Raw genomic sequence first — 12,661 nt, 5'->3', positions numbered from 1 at the left:
CCCTTGAAGATCCTCTTAGCGTCTGATTAGGACAGCACTCAGTACCCATGTGCAGGTCAGTGGAAAGCTCTTAGAGCTGCTAGCTGGCTCCAGAGGCTCTGGCAAGATGGCTGGCACTACACAAAGTTATCTCGTGATAGCTGCCTACATTTATGCAATGGGCCCTTTGTCATGAAACAGCTTTCAAGATAATGGGTGCACTAGTCTGGCACCCCTGTAAACCTCATCGCATGAGGAGTAAAGGGCTGCCACAAACCAAGGCTTTATTTCAGCATGTGGGGCCATTTAGACAGCACCACATGCCAAAATAACCTATTTTGAAATCTACTTGAAATAAGCTATGCAAGTTGCGTAACTTATATTGAGATTAGGGCACCATCTAGACATAGCCTGAGACTGCTTAGCCACAGGCCTGATCTCTTTGGGTTCAATGCATAGTCTCGGATACATGGAAGAGTCATGGATGTTGGGGAGACATTGGAAAGAGTACTAAATTTGAAATCTGGACCATTTTTGCAGGTAAGTTGCAAAACAGCAAGTTGAGGCTTTCTGCTGTGGTACAGAACCTCTTGTACCACTCTGGAAGAGGAGTTTGCTAGCTGTTGGAACCAAGCAGACGCCAGGCCTTGAGACGAGATTCCTCAAGTTTGGGTGTAGGGTATGTCCTATGTTCTGTGAGAGAAGATGTGGAATGACAGGAAAGGGATATTGCACACATCATGAGCTCTGACAGCTAAGGATACCCAGTTTGTCTTCAGCAAATAGGAAGAATCAAAATTCTGTGAGCTCTCATTTTATTTTCATCAGTATCTTCAACAGTGGAGGCAATGGAGGAAAGGCACAGAGAAGGCCCCTTTTCCAGGGACAGGGACTGCATTGCCCAGGGAATGCTGATGCATCTCCACTCTGAAGATTAGCAGCGCGCCCCCAGCCAGCAGCATATGTTTCTGCTGGTGGTGCACATTCCCCCATGCATTGGTGCCCATAACACAATTTATTCCCCCCCGCATGGATGGAAAAGTTTAGAGGGAACTCTGGTCATGTCTCGGAGCACATGTGAGAAATTGTCTGGTTTCAGTAGCACTGAGATGTGAAAATAAGCACCCTGAAGGTAGAGGGCTGAAAACCATTCTCCCACGCTGGAATGATTATTGCTAACAAGTCCATTTTGAATTTATGAGCCTTACGACAAACTTGCTAAGCTCTCTGAGGTCTACTCTGGGTGTCCAATCTCTTTTCCTTTTGAGCTTTCGCCTCATAGATGTTGAGGTAGTGGTTCTATGGCTCCTGCCTAGACATATTGGTCTTGAAGTAAACACTCATGAGAAGGAGCTTTGAAGTGGTTTGGGGAAGGTGTTTTGGAAGGGCCAGGGAGATAAAGTGGTGGAATTATTTCTAGGACCCATTGGTTCGACAGTATGCACTGCAGAAGGCTGCCAATTTATGGACAAATGGGAAATATTGGTTGGCTGTTTCAGTTTGGGGGGAGTGGTCTATCAGTGCCTTGACCCTCCTGTCAAAAGTGGTGGTTAGAAACAGAATGCTGGGACAAAGACGATGGTTAGCCAGGGAGCTTTCATTTATGGAATTTCCCTTTCTTTCTTTGCACTCACAGTGACATTCAAGCTGATACTGAGATGCACATGGTCTATGCATGGATTGGGAACTAACCTGTGTCTTCTGTCCTGGTACAAAGACATCCACTGACCAGTAAGTAGCCCTGGCGTCCTTCAGGGTATGAAGGGAACAATCAGACTTTTCAACTAAAAGCTTTGTGCCCTCCAAAGGAAGATCCTTAGCAGTGACCTGAAACTCTTTCAGGAAGCCCAATAAATGGAGTCGTGATGCCCACAGCTTGAAGATAGATCTAGCCACCATGTTGACTCTATCAAGTGCAGATTGCAGCAATGCCTGTGCCACTAATTGACCCTACTGGATACTGACTTTAAATCGCTGACAGTGGGATTTTGACATCTTTTCAATAAAGTCTTTCGGTTTTGAGTAAGTTATATAATCATATTTCACTGTGAGGGTCTAGAAATTGGCAATGCAGCATTGGAGTGTTGTTGAAGTGTATGATTTTCCAATGACAAAGTTTAAGGGTTTTCCTTGATCTGTGGCCCATTATTTCCCGGAGGAAGTCAAAGTCTGTATTCTGCTGCTCTCCTTGCTTCCTTTTGTCAGGATTCTGAATTTGACCATCTCACAGTCATGGCTGCCCAGGTTGCCACGTACGTCCATGTCCCCTACCAATTCTTCTCTGTTTGTGAGCAGCACGTAAAGAGGAGCAAGGCCCTGGTTGTCCCTCCAGAACTTTCACCAGGACTTTGTCCTCAACAAGCTCCAACAACTTCCTGGATTGTCTGTGCACTTATCTATTGCACTCCCAGCAGATGTCAGAGTGATTGAAATCCCCCATGAGCACCAGGGCCTGTAATCTGGAAACTTTTGTTAGTTGTCCAAAGAAACCCTCATGTACCTCATCGTCCTGGTCTGCTACTCTACAGCAGAGCCCCACCTCAAAAATCCCTCCTGTTGCGCTTGCCTGTAATCTTAACCCAAAGACTCTCAACAGGCTTTTCTCCAGTTTCATACTGAAGCGCTGAGCAGGTATACTGCTCTCTGACATACAGAGCAACTCTGTCACCTTTTCTCCCCAGCCTGTCCTTCCTGAACAGGCTATACCAGGGATCAGCAACCAAAATAGCAAGAAGAGCCATTTTTTCTAATTTGGTAAAAAGCTCAATAGTTCAAGAGCCTCAGTGCATCTGACTGTGAGACGGTCCTTAATAAATTACGTCAAAACGTGCTTTTGTAATGCCTGTTTTAAGAACAGCCACACACAATGATTTGTAAAGTGATACATGATTACTGCAGGGCCTTCACAGACTTTTTACATATTTCTTTCCTCACCCTTTACATGTGTGTTTGTTCCACTGCCTTTCTGACGTTCAATCCTGAATCTTCTCTCTCTCTCTGGAGGAGGCTGAGGGGGTTATCCAACATTTCCAGATCACATATAATTTGCTATTTAGATATGAGTTGTTCATTTTTAAGCTTTGAAACATTCGTTGTTTATCACAAATAATCAGGAGGGCTTTTTTTTTTAACCTTTTTTACTTTGCAATTACAGCATCAGAAGCTACAAAGAAGTCCTTAAAGAGCTGTATTCAGCTCCGGAGCAGCGGGTTGAAAACCCCTGGTCTATATTGTCAATACTTCTTATGTCCAGAAGATTAAACAGTTTCAGAAAAGCATAGCTCTAGACAGACTGTGTGGCAGGGAGTCTCTCCCCTTTTCTGCGTTCCTGTAGTTTTCAGTCTGTTGATGTGCTGTAAAACCAGCTTAGCAGATAAGACATGGCCTACGCTGGGGGGCTTGTTGCTCAGAACCCGCAGGGCACTGGTTATGGTTCAAGTGGTTGGTTCTTTGTGTCTGGCAGTGTAGAGGTGACCGTTGCGTCTGCAAGGAGCCTGAGAAGGTAAGCAGCTCACTGGCTTAGCAACCAGAATAAAAGGCTAAGTCCAGAAGCAGGAAAGGGGCTTCTCAAAACTGTCGTGTGGCAAGGCACTTGGAACAAGAATGAGAATAGAGACACGGTGAAGGGACCCTGGTGGACCCTGAATGCTGCTTCATTCACAAAGAGGGTGAACCAGCCAGGGCTTGCAGGAGCTGAAGTGGGAGCTCATTCACATGGTCCCTATGCCTGCCATGAGCATCGACTGCAGTAGTCCCTGGTCCTTTCCCATATCCCGGCTCTGCTCTGTATTCTGAGTACATGGCCCTGGCAGTCAGCCTCGGCACCGCAGCAGAGCGTGCACTCTCACTAGCGGTGTCAGAAGGCACAGCTGGGTGTGTGTCAGGAAGACCAGGCTTTGTTCTGAGACCCACCAAAAGACTTGTAAAGTCTGACAGGCGAAGCAACAACAGATGTGCTAAATGAGAAAACGTCTGCATCCAACCACAGACATGTCCCCTTCTTAAAGCTCAGAGTGTGCGCTTGTGATGCCATTCAGCACTTTAACATATGCAAAAAGAGGAACTGGTGTAGACCTCATTAACATCTGCCTCCAACATCATTAAGATGTTTCCAAGAAAATTAATTGAGAGACTCATTAAAAATAAATTAAGAAAAATGTGTTGCAGAGTGCCTGCTCTGAGCTCATAAATCACAGCTCAAAGCTTCGGGCCGCTGCGCAGGCAATTAATGCCAGCCGATTTGTTTTATCCTGACTGTGGAAATTAGAAAGCAGACGTGGAGATTAGATTAGGCACGTCTGTCAAGCAGAACTCAGAGTGAATATTTTAGGTTACAAAATGGAAAGCAGGAAAACAAAGAAAGCTGAGCTTTCCTTCAGCAGAGCTGAGCTTTCCTTCAGAAGAGCTGACAGCCAGAGACGCAGCAGGGAGGAGAGCAATAGAGATGTTTTCTGTTCTGAGGAGCAGCACTGTCTGACTGTCCTGAGACACCCTCATCTCACACACACTACCAGACACCCTTCCACTCCCACCAGAACGCTACCCCCCGACTCTGGGCCCAGGGACTGTGTGCACACCTCAGGTTAACTGCTAAGGGTGGGGAAGCGTTTTTCTCCTGTGTAGAAAGCACTTGAATATTACATATGACTTGTACTCAGTCCAACCTGTCTCCCATCTACGTACTCACTACACATGGATTAGCAAACACTTCGGCAGGGTTGGACCAGCGGCTCTGGCCTTAGTACGCTTTGTGCTATCAGCACTACTTTGTCCAGTTCTAGCCCCACATGAGGACCTGAAACCACTCTGTGACCCTTCATCCTCTGAAGTAAGGGTTCATTATGCTCACATTGCACAGCTGAAAATTAAGGCACAGTCAAATTAAGTGCTTGATTTGCTAAGCTGTACAGACGTCTACCTTGCACATGCTGTTACTGTGACTGAACATGCAAATATGGTATCTCTGCATCCCAATGTCCAGGTACATGCATAATGGGCTACCTGTGCAGACAAATACCTAGTTGTGCAAGCAGTCAAATAAAGCCATTGTGCAGATCTATTAGGCCTGTCACTTCGCAAACATCTGCATACGCCAGCTGCGGGCAAGGTGTGGCTCACGGGCCGCGTGTGGCTCACGGGGGTTTTACGTATGGCCTTTGAGACGTTTTGCTTGCGATTGCCCATGAGCTTGGTTGTCAGATTCCACTCGTTTCCGTCTGCAGGGTTTTTTGCCTACTAGTATTACTGAAGTGACATGCACTTAAAGCAAGAACACATGAAGTGAGGTGCGTGCTGCCTGCACACAGTGCTGACTGAGAGAACCGTGCTCTTGTTCTGCAGTCTGTCAAAGGTACTCTTCAATGGGCATAGTACAGGTGCGCAAGCGCAGTGGGCAGAACTGCCTATCCCGGGAGACCGTCTTGGTTACCACAATCTTGTGCCCCATGAAGATGAAGGATGACCACTCATGCAGCCCCCTCGCTAGTGTAGGTTCCCCATCACGGACATAAGCAGCTTAGAAAATCCTAAAGACAAAATGGCTTTTTCAAGCTCTAACTGAGTGCCGGTGACAGAGCTGGCAAAAGAATATGGATCTCCTGTCTATCTTGGTGCCGTCTCATGGCAGAGGTACTCTCCAAAAGGGAGTAGAAATACCGATCAGCCACCAATTGGTAGAGAAGTAGCACATGGCCGTGTGTGTGAAGTGACCAGGTGGCCGACTTTTCAATTAATCGATTGACTTTTGGCCTATTATGAGTAGGAGGTCAACTGTCCTATTTCTTGACAAAGCCATCCAGCTGTCCTGCCTTCAGGGAACAAGGCACACGCTGCTCCATGCCAGAAAGGAAAACTTGACCATGGGAAGAGGGAGATTTCAAAGATTTCTAAATTTATTTCTTATCCAGATTTGTTCACACATTTCCAAGGCTTCTGTGACAAGTGACACCCAGCTCCACAACATGCCTGAAGTTTTGAAATAAGGAGTGTGAAAGGCACCAGAATAGTTCATACATTAACATTCCCACCTTCTCTTTAATCTTAGCTGCTGCTCTCAGTCACTCTTCCCACTACACACACCATGCTGACACCCCCTCAGCAGGTCAGCTACGCTCATTTTGTCATGCAATGAACATCAAATCAATATACATTTTATTGCTTTTCACACCTACCTATTCTCTAATAATTTTACACCTGATCTGTGCCTTACCACCATCAATGCACCCTGAATGTCGCCCGTATCTGCCCAGGACTCACAGCCACTGACATCAAGATGGGACTTGACCCAAAGAATGGTGCATTCACTGAGATGTGAAAGACCACATTCAGCCTGCAGCATCAATTCGTCAGCCAGCAGTACTTCTATTTCACCTCTAGCCGGTTGTTACGTGTAGTCTCTGACTTCCCATGAAGAACCCACACCCAGAACCTGCTTCCACAGCTTGCATCCCTGCTCTGCTTCCCAATACACTGCAGTCAGTGCAATGGCAGAAAAGGAGAACTGGTTTAGCTTAGCAAACGAATGGGACGGCTTTATTGAGCACAACCCTTTGGATCACTTGGGAGCAGTGAGAGTTAAGTTGAGAGTGGGCTGTAGCCCATCAGTGGAGTCTTTGCAGTGCTTTGTCAGTAGCTAACACTTTAATCAATGACCTGGATGAAACATATTATGACTGATGAAGTTTACAGCTGTCAGCAGGTTGGGGATTGTGACTGAGGAAGAGGACAGGTCACTGAAAGAGAGCCAGCTGCTCCCTCAGTGAGATGGGCACAAGCAACAGACCGTACATTCACTTCAGTGCTGACAGCCCCCCTGCTTATGAGGATGAGGTGTGCGCTTGTGGTCACTGCAGGGACCAGTTCAGGAAGAATGATATTTACTGCATTGGCCACAGAGACACTCGTTGAGTTGTACTGATTGTTTTCATGCCTGGTGCTCCCAGATGCTCCACTCAGTTCTTCTCAGATGGTGGACACCCGCCCACTGCTCACAGGGCAAGTCAGAAACCCTCATTTGTGCAGATTCTGTTTCAGTGTCTTTGAAGCTGCGGATTCAAGTTAGCTGGAGCAGTCCAGAGCTAAGCTCCAGTAAATGTTTTCAAACCCATAGGAGCCCGTACACACCACCTGGGGCCGAAGCCTTAAGCCCTGGGGTGCAGGGAGATATTAAGCCCTATCTCAGGTACTTCATTACACTTACATGTGCCAGAGCCTGATTCAGAGTTTGTTTTGGACAGCTGAGGAGCGTGTGGGCATTCTGTGGTGTAACACTGGCCAAAAACTCAACTTCTCAACCCTCGTTTGAGCTGTGGGCGCGTGAAGGAACACTCGCTGGACGCACTAAGCCGGTCAGAGATGCTTGGGACAGGCATTATGTAGGACACCTTTCCTAGCACAGTCATCACACTGAAGTTGGCTGTGCTGTCCTGGAACAGATCTGCCAAGTTGCTCACGATGTTGCTGGACCACATCATCCCAGTTCAAGGTGGAGAAACTGAGGTCTTGACCCGCACGTGTGCTGGTTCACAACTGCCTCCCAGCTATGCTTAGCATGTCACTATTGCAAATCCCCCCATCACTGTGACTTGAGACTGGTGTAAGCTGCACAAGAATTTGTGTGACATGGGTGAACAGCTGCACACGGGCTCGCACGCTCTCTTGGCCCGACTTTTTCCAACACCTAGACAAACAGTGCAATGGATAGACTTGCTGTCTGTAGCTAGGTTTTGGAAGACCCTTCTCTTAGTCTAGTTGTCCAGTTACTGAGGCTGAAGGGCATGGTCCATCCTGCCAGAGCTGTTTTGGACAGGAATTTCAGAGTGGTCCTGAAGTACATTTCAGTACAGCCAAATGTAAGGTTAGCCATCTAGGACCAAAGAGTGCAACCCATATTCATAGAAGCAGGACGCTGTCCTGAGAAGCACTGAATCTGAAGGAAAGGCTGCGGGGGTCATGGTAGATAGTCAGCGGAACATGAGTTCCCAGTGTCAGGCTGTGACCAAAAGTGCTAATGCAATGGGAATACAGAGTAAGATTATGGAGGTTACGTGACTTCTGTATTTGGCACTGATGCAACAACTCACTGGACTGCTGTGCCATGTTTTGGTGGCCACAACTCAAGAAGTATGCTGGTAACTTAGAGCGGGCTCAGAGAGGAGCCATGAAAATAATTAAAGGATTAGAAAGATTCAAAGAACTCTAGCTATTTAGCTTTAAAAACAAAAAAACAAACAAACAAAAAAGAGTTAAGCAGGGACTTGATCATTTACTTGAACCACAAATAGCTGTATGGGGAACAGAAATTTGAGCAAACAAAAGTATAACACGAGCCAACAGCTGAAAAATGAAGACAGACACATTTGGACTGGAAATAAATGCACTTTTTAACTGTGAAAGTAATTAACTTGAAGAATCAACCAAGGGTTTTATGGGCTTCTCCATAATTGGATATTTTTAAATCAAGATTGGATGTTTTTCTAAAAGGCATGGTCTAGTTCAACCACAGGTGTTGGACTTGAAACAGGAATTAATTCAATGACAAGTGATGACCTGTGTTATGGAGAAGGTCAGATTAGATGATCACTGTGCTTCTGTATGGCTGTAAAACCTAATAATCTGCTTTCCACATTCCTGAGCTGGATAGACGATGTAGTAAGATGGTCCTTTCCTGACAACACACACATTATTCAGGTTCTTTTTTAATGGGGCTGCCCAAAACTTCGAGGAGATTGTCTGAGAATTCCTGTTGCAGATCTTGGATTAAATTAATTATTCTAGCTGCTTCATTTTTTAGACAAAATATTCCATTAGAGCAGATGGGCTGAAGTCACACATGTGCCTGAAAGTTGGCAGGACTGAGGAAATAGGATCACAAAACTGCGGGCACAAAAGCCTCTTGTGTTCACAGACTCAAAACTCTCTCAAAACATTCAAATCTTTGGGTGGAAATTGTCCATGCTGAGTCTCTGCCTAAAGATTAATTTATTCAAATGTGCAAGTAAAATTTTTTCTGTTACTTCAGAGTTATGGATAGCATGAAAAAAAAATACATCCACCTGTGTCAATAAGAGTTCAGACCACACTTCTAGCAGCTCACAAGTACCTAAAAGAGGGTTACAAAAAGGAGGGAGAAAAATTATTCTCCTTGGCCTCTGAGGATAGAACAAGAAGCAATGGGCTTCAGCTGCAGCAAGGGAGGTTTAGATTGGACATTAGGAAAAAGTTTCTCACTGTCAGGGTGGTTAAACACTGAAATAAGTTGCCTGGGGAGGTTGTGGGAGCTCCATCTCTGGAAATATGAAAGAGCAGGTTAGACAGATGTCTATCAGGGATGACCTAGACAGTGCTTGGTCCCTCTGTGAGGGCAGGGGGCTGGACTCGATGGCTTCTCAAGGTCCCTTCCAGTCCTAGTGTTCTATGATTCTCTTATTCTTTGAACAAGGCACACAAAAATAGCTGTGTTTCCAAGCTTAGCTTGGCCGGTCTTCCTGAGACTTAGCACCTTCCCAGATTAAACATCAGTCGAAGCAAATGCAAAGTATCACTGTGACTGTGCTCAGAGGGCGTCTGCTAAGGTTTTTAAAGAGTACAGTGGAGGTCCTCCCTTTTGAGAGACCCCCAGTGCATTTACCTTTTGTGTTCAGACCCAAGGTGGCTGCATTTGGGAATTTGCATAAGAGAGTTTAAGCGCCTCACTGAAAAACTCACAGGGGACAGTCCAATGCACCCAATAACATAAAAACAAACACTCCACTGCCTTGACAGCAAGAACAGGTGAACATTTTGGGCTTAGATCCTGCAATTTAGAATTTGGGACTTTTGCTGCATTTTGCAGTTTTTCCACAGCTGTATAATTTTGTGCACTATTTATTTAGACTTTAAAGCAATATAAAAATGCTTGTTCCCAGGTGCAGGAGCCCTGCCTCAGTTGAAACTACCATTCAGAACCATACACAAGAACAAGGAAGACGCCCATAGGAAGTAGGTCAGGTAGTTTCAGTTACTGGCGCATTGTAGATCTGGCCCACTGGGGTGCATGTGCTGGCACAGGGACCCTTGGAGACAGGCACAGGTACCAAAAGACAAAAGATCCAAGATGGACACTGCTAAGTCCACATCATCCTTTGTGTTCAGGGATGATGGCCTTTCTTCTTCCCGTAGTCCCTTGAGGGTCTGTCCCCATCTGACTCGGGGCAGGGTGGTGTTGTGGCACACTGCCATTGGACGAATCCCAGGAGACAGCCCCAAACTTCTGAGCTGGGCCTGTTCCTTTGTCTCAGGCCAGGTCACCTGACCAGCGGGCTGCACCCCATTGACAAGACCCAGGGGTCTGAAATGTGGATTTGACGTCTGAGCTTTTGTCAATAGTCCATTATGCTGGCTGGAGAGGCAATCATACCTCCCGTTGTGAAGCTGAGCACGAAAGCATTGCTAATACAGCTGCAGAGCTAAAAGCTGTGGCTTTACCCACCAACACGACACAGACACATAAGTGGCAAACAGCTTCAGGACATCACTAGACACCTCCCACAGCCCCCTTGGCACAATATTTGGGGCCAATCAATTCACTGGGCACATCAAATGGCTTCCAGACCCAATATAAAAATTTGGTCACATGACCCCCTTCTATGGAGAACAAGTCTGGGCTGTTCCGCCCTGAGAGCAAACTACAGCCACAAGCTCCATATGACATAAAAGACCTGTTACTTACCTATAGCGGCTGTTCTTCGAGACGTGTGTGGGGCACTTGTCCTGCTGATGACCCTCCCCAAGATGCTGCAGGCAGGCAGCCTGGGGGCGGGGGCACCTCTGTGCATACGCTTCCTGCACTTGGTGTATTTGGGTGGAAGCCTTGGAGCTGCTGCAGGCTCCAGCAGAAAAAAACACCCAGCGGAGGGGAAACCCCATTCTCCTCCATAGAGCTTTAACTAGCTGCCCAATGACTCTATCCACACTACAAGGCAGTCTGTGCAGTGCTAGGGAACAAGCACTTGCCAGCAAGAGGCAGAAGCTCCAACAACGGTCACCGCAGAAGGACGGAACGGCGTGGGCACTGGCTCAGCTGGGGTAGATAGAGGCGTAGCTGGGAGGTGTCTCTATCGGGGCGCTGTAGCTGAGCCAGCAGGTACTGCTAGGGAAGGCTTCTGGAAGCTGGGCACACCTGTTGGAATGCGCATCAGCAACCACTCACACAGAACCCTACTGACTCTTACAGACATCACCCCCAAGGGGTTTCACATTGCAGGGGATGAACCCAGGATGAGATGTTACATCGTAGAGCAGGAAAGAGAATTGCCCATTTTCTTCTCCATGCCCCGTCTGCTGCCATGGACTCCAGTCTGCTGGGCAGTGCAAAGCAGTGACCAGTCATAACAGGCTGGGACGCAACATGCAAAATGAAAGCGGCCAAAGCCCAAGTGCCCCAGTAATTTACTTTTCTTTTGGGGGGCGGGGTGCATCCAGTGCACCTGGAAGAGTTCTATTACCAAAAGCTGCACCAGCTGACAAATTTTGTTGTGTTAGCAAAAAATCAAATCAAAGAATCATGTAGCAGTTCTGCAGAGATTTCCGTAACTAAGCCCCTCCTATTATGTGCCAAACATGGCAGCCCTCTAGTCAAAAGACTCTTGATATTCCCCAGAGGAATTTTGCTAGAATTGGACAGATAATAAGCAATGCTTTATCAGGCAGTCATTTAAAATGGAGAGCAACTGCCTTTCACCTCACCCTAACGCTGTACAAAGAGCATATGATGGCTCATGTACCAACCAAGGTGTGCAATGGCATTTCTGGAGGGCACCTGAGGCTGGAGTAAAAGGGTGATGAAAGCCACTGGTTCAAATGAAGCACCACAATCTTCCTAAGAACCAGCTCTGGATGAAGCACAACTGTATCAGGTGAGACCGGCAGATAGGTATTTCTGATTGAAAGTCGTTCACTTCATCTTCTTGTTGAAGTCACAGCCAGGAAAAAGCCTCCTTTAAATTGTGAAGCAAGGCACCTGTGCCTGTACCAGAGGAATTTTAAGCAGTATGAGAAGAAGCAGATTCAAGGTTTGCTGGCTACTCAGGGAGGGCTGAATGGGCTTTGGTGTAATACTTACTCTGAAGAACCTACCAGCATGCAGCTGTAGGACGAGGTTAGAAATGGCAAATGTGGCTTGCGAGTGGCAGAGGCCAGAACCTTGCACCTGATGTGGCTGAGGCTCACGTCTGGAGGAAGTACCCGTATGTGTCATTGCCTAGTGCACAGCACCCATGTTTCTTTCTGCACACACTACCAGCTGAGCTTTCCAACCCTTCTGTCAGCGTCTGGCTGAGCCTGAACAAGGAATTGGTCAGACAGCTACAGAGGATGTGCTGCAGCCAGCTCAGTCTCTCAGGCTCCAAGCCAATAGGTGCAGTCTCTGCTCCCCTGAAGCCGCACGTGGTAAGTGTAGGTGACTCAGCAGACGGCTAGGCCCTTCATTGGCCAGAGGGGCGGTACGAGCCCCTTGAGCTGCTGTCAGTGCAGAGAAGCAGGCGGGGGGGTGGGGGGCAGGGGTGCGGATGTGGCCAGGCAGGATGCTGGGAGACAGCACTGTCAGATGTGAGCCCTGAGGGGTGCCACAAAGCAGCAGCAGCGGGAGTTGGGGGGAAGGGAGCTCTGCCTCTTCCCAACCCAGGAAGGAGCCTCCTGAGCCAGG

The 12,661-nt window shown here is 47.3% G+C and overlaps 1 long non-coding RNA gene across 1 annotated transcript in view; it reads left to right on the top strand.

Annotated features, from left to right (window-relative positions):
* LOC142020869 (uncharacterized) overlaps positions 1-12,661 on the top strand; it is a 44,737-nt gene that overhangs the window by 18,283 nt on the left and 13,793 nt on the right. Inside the window, exon 2 of the long non-coding RNA XR_012647529.1 lies at positions 1,616-1,710. This is a non-coding gene — a long non-coding RNA (uncharacterized LOC142020869). The remainder of the gene's footprint in view (positions 1-1,615; positions 1,711-12,661) is intronic.

This window comes from Carettochelys insculpta, chromosome 14 (assembly GCF_033958435.1).
Source record: "Carettochelys insculpta isolate YL-2023 chromosome 14, ASM3395843v1, whole genome shotgun sequence".
In the NCBI taxonomy this organism is placed as follows: Eukaryota; Metazoa; Chordata; order Testudines; family Carettochelyidae; genus Carettochelys; species Carettochelys insculpta.
This window is presented reverse-complemented; position numbering and strand designations above follow the sequence as displayed.